The sequence below is a fragment of the Talpa occidentalis genome, unplaced genomic scaffold, assembly GCF_014898055.3.
Source record: "Talpa occidentalis isolate TD23 unplaced genomic scaffold, MPIMG_talOcc4v2.1 talOcc4.17, whole genome shotgun sequence".
NCBI classification, from domain to species: domain Eukaryota; kingdom Metazoa; phylum Chordata; class Mammalia; order Eulipotyphla; family Talpidae; genus Talpa; species Talpa occidentalis.
In genome coordinates this window covers 49,389,328-49,396,446 of record NW_023601754.1, presented here as the reverse complement: position 1 = coordinate 49,396,446, position 7,119 = coordinate 49,389,328, and positions in this window count along the sequence as shown.

The following is a 7,119-nucleotide window of genomic DNA, read 5'->3' as shown; positions in this document are numbered from 1 at the left end:
TCGCTCATTTTCAAGCTCTCACTACTCCACTGTCTCTGTTCTACACTCAGCAGATGCTCACATTGCCCTCTGGGGGCCTATGGGTCTTCTTTAATCATGGAACTGACTGCCACTGTTAGTGCATTATCTGGCAACAGTCCTTACTTGGCCAATGGACAACATCGAGCAACCTGCATGACCTGAGACCCTCCACAGCAAGTATCTCCTCAGTAGGAACTCATTTAGTCAAGCCTTAAGAGTGTGTGTGTGTGTGTGTGTGTGTGTGTGTGTGTGTCAGGGGTAGTTGCCTAATACCTAAAATTTGACCAAGACAGACAAGGATTGTCTGTGCATCTGGTGCTTTAAGGTCGGCATGGAGGACCATGTCGCAATCTCAATATCACTGCGGAAATTGGCTGTGGGAGACAGGAAGTGAGAGGTCACAGCAAGGCCATTTGTTCCAACACTCTAGTCTCAAGTGAGGCTGCGGCTGTGACCATCCCAGCTTCCCTCGCTGCTGGGGACCCCAACCTGAAGAAAGACCCCAGACAGGCTGATCAGCCACTATGATCTCGAAGCTACTCTTCCTCCTCTGTTTCAGTAAGTCTCGCGGGACGGCACCTAGGGTGGCAGAAAATTGGTGTGAGGTGTGTCAAATGGAAGGTAACTTATCGTAAAGGCAAGGAAAGTGAATGTTAGGATATTTTAACTATATCCTGCTCCTTTCAAGCCGTGAGTGTGAAGCCTGCTGAAGGTGAGTCACTGGGAGGGAGAGGCATCAAAGACTCGCTGCAAACGGCTCTCTGGTTGATAAAACCAACGGCACCATAAGAGTGCTGAGTGCATCCATCACGCAAAGCTTAACCACCTTCTGTCCACCCAACATCACCACACGTAAGACCAGTGGGGTGTGTCCCACGTTTGGAAACTAACTCTCCGATCCTTCCCAAAACAATGACAACAACAACAACAACTGCTAGAATAAGACGCAGTCTTAGAGGTTAGGATCTGAGCTTGCACCATGAGGCGACCATATTACACAGGCACAGATCAACCAGAACTGCCTCCCTCCACAAACGTTGCTTCCGCTCAGCCAGGACGTTAGATGAAGAGGGACACGCATGGGCTCTTTGACATGGAAGCATCCTGGGTGTGTCTGAATAAGCCAGGAAAGCAAAGATGAGTGGTTCAGACTCTCCCCAGCTGGGGAACTAGGGCACAATAGAAATGAGTCTTTCCAGAAACCTGGAAAGCTTGAGATCCACGAGGAGAGGAGATCTTGCCTTGGTTTGGTCCTTTGCACTTGGTTTTCCCTCTCAACATAATTTCCAGATTCCGAGCCTTTACGCTGTTCCATGGAGCAATCCCCACAGTGAGGTGTGTGCTAGGAAGACATTTCCAGTAATATTTTTGGAGGGACCTGTCGGGATAGAGTGAAGAAGGTCTGGTTTACAGCCTCCAGCTTACTTTATTCTAAGGCTACACTATACAATGTCTATAACATAGAAAATTTGTGTTAATTGAGCCTGATCAACCACAGCTATGAGTCATTTTACCAGAAACATAACATAGAAAATTTGTGTTAATTGGCCATGTTATTGGTCAGGCTTCTGATCAACCACAGGCTATGAGTCAGCTTTTCCAGAAACTCAAAAGATATATACATGGTTTTCAGGCCTCCCCTAGTGGCGCAGCGGTTGAGCGCTGGGTTGCGAAGCTGCCCGCAGCCTCTGCAGCGCCAGTTTGATTCCCGGCCACCTGCGAGGGTCCCACATGGCGCGCAGACCTCTCCTGCCGCCTGCTGCTCCCCTCAGCAGTGTATTTCAGTGCTTCTGCCTGTTCTGTTCCCCGTTCAGGCTCTGGTGAATTCTCTCCCCCTCTAGCGCTTCTGACTGTACCCAGTGCTTGTATAAATAAATAATCTTTTTTTAAAAAAAAGAGTTATAAACATGGTTTTCAACTGTCTGCGAGTTGGGGCCCCAACCCCAACCATTTGGAAATATACAGTTCAGCAGCCTTAAATATATTTGCATTGCTGTGTGACATGAACCGAAGACTCATCAACCCCAACATAATCCCTGTCTCCACTTCTTTTCTCCACACCCCGGGAACCTCTACTCTGCTTCTGTGAACCTGCCTGTCCGAGTTACTTGGTCTAAGTGGGAGGGCGCACTCTCTGTCCTTGCGGGATGGCTAATTTCCCTCACTGCGTTGTCAAGGTCCTTTCCTGTCGTAGCCCACAGCACAATTCCACTCCTTGTGCCCAATACATCCTCTCTCTGGCTAGACCACATTCTGTCGATCCGTTTATCCTCTTCATCACACCTTCAGTCTCTTCACCTTCTGGCTAATTTATGAATTTTATATTTCAAAACACAAACTGTCATATTTTTCACCGGCCCACACAATTGTAGTCCAAAGGCCTGAGACCTTCTCCTTTTCACTGAAACACAAAACCGCCTGCTCCGTGAGGGGTAGAAAGAGGAAATCTCTTTGAAAAAAGACCTAATCGGGGGCCTCCCCGGTGGCGCAGCGGTTGAGCGCTGGGTTGCGAAGCTGCCCGCAGCCTCTGCGACGCCGGTTCGATCCCCGGCTGCTCCCCGGCCACCGGAGGAGGGTCCCACATGGCGCGCAGACCCCCCCTGCCGCCCGCTGCTCCCCTCAGCAGTGTCCCTCGGTCCCTCTGCCTGCTCTGCTCCCCGCTCTGGCTCTGGTGAATTCTCTCACCCTCCTGCGCCTCTGACTGTACCCAGTGCATGTATAAACAAAAAAAAACAAACAAATAAATAAATAAATAAAACATGCCTCTATTAAAAAAAAAAAAGACTTAAAAAAAAAAAAAGAAAAGAAAAAAGACCTAATCAACATCCGTTGAGTTAGATCCATCTCTCTCTCACATCCACGTTCATCAACAGGCATGATGCTCATTTCATTTAATTTTTCCCAACAATGAGAATTTTATTTTTAAAATTGTGTCCCTGTTTATCGAAGTAACATGGTTAATAACACTGTATATGATTGAGAAGTACAGGTTCACTGCTCTTCAAAGCTTCACAAAACCCACAATATCCTCCACTACAGTCCATGGGGGTCCCTCCTCCCCTTTGCCCCCTACCTCCCCCTACCCCTCAAGAAGCCTCAGTTCCACAGCCAGTTTCTAGGACTTGTTTTTGTTTAGCTTGTTCCTTGTTTTCTTTCTCTACATCCCACCTGAGTGAAATCATGCAGTACTTGTCTCTCTCCTGACTTATTTCACTCAGCTTCATCCCCTCCACATGGACGGAATTGGGTATGGTAATTTTACAGGGATCTCGGCTCTCACACAAAATGGCATCTAGCACACTGGGGCATTAACGGCGGAACTGTCGGTGTTGTTCAGATCACTTTCCCTTGGAAGGTTCTTTCTCAGCACATGGATGTGGAGTGTGTGTGTTGTGGGTCTGAGGGATGTTTTGCCAGGTCCCCTGAGACAAGGCTCTCTCACCCTGTGTAGATTTGCATCCCTGGGAAGTATGGAACTTTGGTGCCTGAGTCTTACCCCAAACAATTCTCATTAAATGATTTGCAATTTGGTCCCTTCCCAGGGAAGCAGAGTGCGGGATGAGATTAAGAACAACTCAGTCAGAGCCTCCCTGGTGGCGCAAGGGGTTAAGCACAGCACTGTGAAACAATCCGCAGCCTCTGCAGCACGAGTTCAATTCCCAGCCGGCCAGGAAGCTACCCACATGGCGCAGCAAACCTCTCCTGTCTCACCCCCGCTCTCCTCAGCAGTGTATTTCAGTCAATCTCCCTGTTGTGCTCCCCACTCTGTGTCTGGTGAATCTCTCACCCCCCGCACCTCTGGCCTGTACCCCAGCTATTGTGTGCATAAATGAATTATTAAAAAAAAATTGAGTTAGAGAACGCTAAAGGCAGCTGCATGTGGAGAGGGGACGGCTCTAGGTGCTCCCTTTCCTGGAACCGCCATTTGGATCTTCTGAGGCTTGTGTCAGGACACGCAGGGACTCTGTTCTGTCTGGAGTATGAAAGGCTGACAAGAGACAACTGCAAATGCTGGAGCAGAACCTTCAAACTAAAGACTCAGGACTGGCCTCAACCAGTGCTTCCCAGGGACCGGCTCACCCATTCAGGAGTCAGCCTTCCTCACCCAGTATTGGTGGTGGCGGTGGAGAGGTCTGGACGTGAGGAGACATGAGAGAAGATGGGGGAGAGGAGGCTGCCGCTCCTCAGCCGGCTGGTGCTGGGGCATCTTGTAATCATCTTTTCCAATTGTGCTTACGGAGGAAACATGGTTTCCATGGTTGTATCTCTGGGGGTTACAGGATCAAACCTCTGCAAATGCATGTTTTCACCCCCTGCCCATCACCAGTGCCCCCGAATCCTCCACCATGTTCTAGTGGGGCACCTTGGCCCTCAGCAGCGTGGCTTGCTGAGGTCCTACACTGTGCCGCAACTGTGTGGTCACCAGGGTGCCTAGGCCAGCAGCACCGAGACCCCTGCCTTCCGGGCGCTCACAGCGGTGGCCCGTGTCCACCATGGCAGGAGGGTGTGAGCAACTGCAAGCGCGCTGCGCGCTCCATGCTCTGGCAGCTCTATCTCCACACTGTCACCCAGACACAGGAGGCCTTCCCTGTGGGGCCCCGTCTGTCATGGAGACTGTGAGGAGACCCTCAGGTCTGTTTGGGGCCAGGGACCCTCGTGTCCGACGCCGCCCCAATCTCTCTCACGGTTCTTTTTTTTTTTTTTAAATAAATTTTATTTTTATATTCCCCATACAATTGCAACCCCCTTATTTTGATCCCAATACTTCCCCTCCCCGCCCCCTACCCCCCATAGAGTGTCTCTGGTTCATATTTTTTGTTGATTTTGATTTTCACTTTCTTAGAGTTATTCATTTTCCTGGTCCCTTATTTAAGTTTTCTAGATTCCTGCTAGGAGTGTTTCTCACGGTTCTTGCCTCCTCCCCAGGCGGGGCTGTGGGAATCCAGACAATCCGACACAGACCTACTAGGAATGTGAGGCTGAGGTGGCTCAGGACAGAAGATGAGAAAAGGAGAGTTTGTGGGATTTCGTGGAACCCAGAAAGGCGCTGGGGCCTCGGGAGTGGGAGCCGCAGCCTTTCTGTGAGCCAGGAGGGAGGCGCTGAGCGGGGAGAGTCCAATGTGGGGACAGGAGGACCCCAGGGGACGGGCATGAGTTCCAGGCCTTGTCCTCAGGGAGGCCCTGGCCCGGTCACTTGACATCAGGGCGGATCTGGGCAGATCCAGCGGGCCGCGACTCATGGACTGTAATTCCTCTGCAGGGCTGCGCGTGGGCCAAGGAGACACAGGAGGCCACGGTGAGTGTTTCCTCTACCAGACCTTGCTCCAGCCCTCCTTGCCCTCCCTCCACTGGGCCTCCGGGGAGCAGGTGAGGACACGGCAGCCAGCCCTGAACTCTGCTTCCTCCAGGGCCCCTTCCCAGGCCCTCCCTCACGGCCTGGCCCAGCGCGGTGGTGCCTGAGGATGGTGATGTGACGCTGACATGCCGCGCGCCCATCGGGGGCCTGGGAAAGTTTGTTCTCAGAAGGGGAGGATACAGAGTGGAGGACAGGGGAGAATACACCATGGAGAACGTGCCCTCACCTGGCTGGACTGAAAGCCTGGCCAAGTTTCACCTCGCTGGTCTACAACCCAGTCGAGCTGGAGAGTACACCTGTGACTACCAGACAAGAGAGAGGCCCCGAGAAACATCACCGCCCAGTGAGGCCCTTCTACTCCTGGTGACAGGTGAGGACACCGGGTCTTCTCAGGGGTGGGGGTGAGGGAGGAACCAGAGACAGAGAGGGAGACAAGGGCGCCCCTGCAGTGCAGCTTGGGGGCTGGGGAGAGACAGGGGCCCAGCTGGCGCCGTGTACCCAGGGCCTGCAGGAGGCAGAAGTGCTTCCTGGAGCTGGAATGGACAAGGCTGGGGCCAGGCGTCTGCACCTCCTCCTCCCTGAGACCCCGCCAGGAGCACGGGGTGACCCCGGAGCCTTCTTGTCTTTCAGGTTTTTACCCCAAACCTTCCCTCCAAGCCCACCCACGGGGAGAGGTGACCGCAGGAGAGAACGTGACCCTGCAGTGCCAGTGGCCTCGCCACCTGACTGAGCCGACACACTTTGTTATACTGAAGGCAGGAGAGTCAGCACCACCCACCCAGGTCTCCACTTCACAGGAGAGGGGAACCGTCTTCTCCCTTCCGAAGGTGACAGCCGGTGACAGCGGGAACTACAGCTGTGTGAGCCACATGACCAGGGCTCCATTCCGAGGCTCGCACCCCAGTGAGTCCGTCTCCATCCAGGTGACAGGTAAGGCTCTGCATCACTTGGGGGATGTTTCCTTGATGTGACAGGAGCGTGTCTGCTCTGCCACCCTGATTCTCCTTTCTCCGTCACTTGCGCTGTCCTCTCTTTTCAACACCTTGCTTCATTTCCACTCCCTTGTCTTTTTTTTTTTTTTCTAAAGATTTATTTATTTATGCCTACAAGAACTGGGCTACAGGGCCTCCCCAGAGGCGCAGAAGTTGAGCACTGGGTTGCAAAGCTGCCCGCAGCCTCTGCAGCACCAGTTCGGTCCCCGGCTGCTCCCCGGCCACCGGAGGAGGGTCCCACATGGCGCGCAGACCTCTCCTGCCGCCCGCTGCTCCCCTCAGCAGTGTCCTTCGGTCCTTCTGCCTGCTCTGCTCCCCGCTCTGGCTCTGGTGAATTCTCTCACCCTCCCGCTGCTCCCCTCAGCAGTGTACTTCGTCAGTCTGCCTGCTCTGCTCTCCGCTCTGATTCTGGTGAATTCTCTCACCCTCCTGCACTTCTGACTGTACCCAGTGCTTGTATAAATAAATAAAAAATAAATCTTTAAAAAAAAAAGAACTGGGCTACAGGCAAGAGGTGTGGGGAGGAGAGGATCCCCCAGAGACATTGGGGTGCGAAACCGGCAGATCAACTGAAATACACTGATGAGGGAAGCAGCGGGGAGACAGGAATGGTTTGCTGCACCATGTGGGCCAGCTCCCTGGCCAGGGATCAAACTCAGGACACAGTGGCTGGTGATAGCTTGACAGAGCTGAAGCTTAACCCCTGTGCCACCAGGGAGGCCCCGGAAATGGGCTTTTGAGACACAGCCA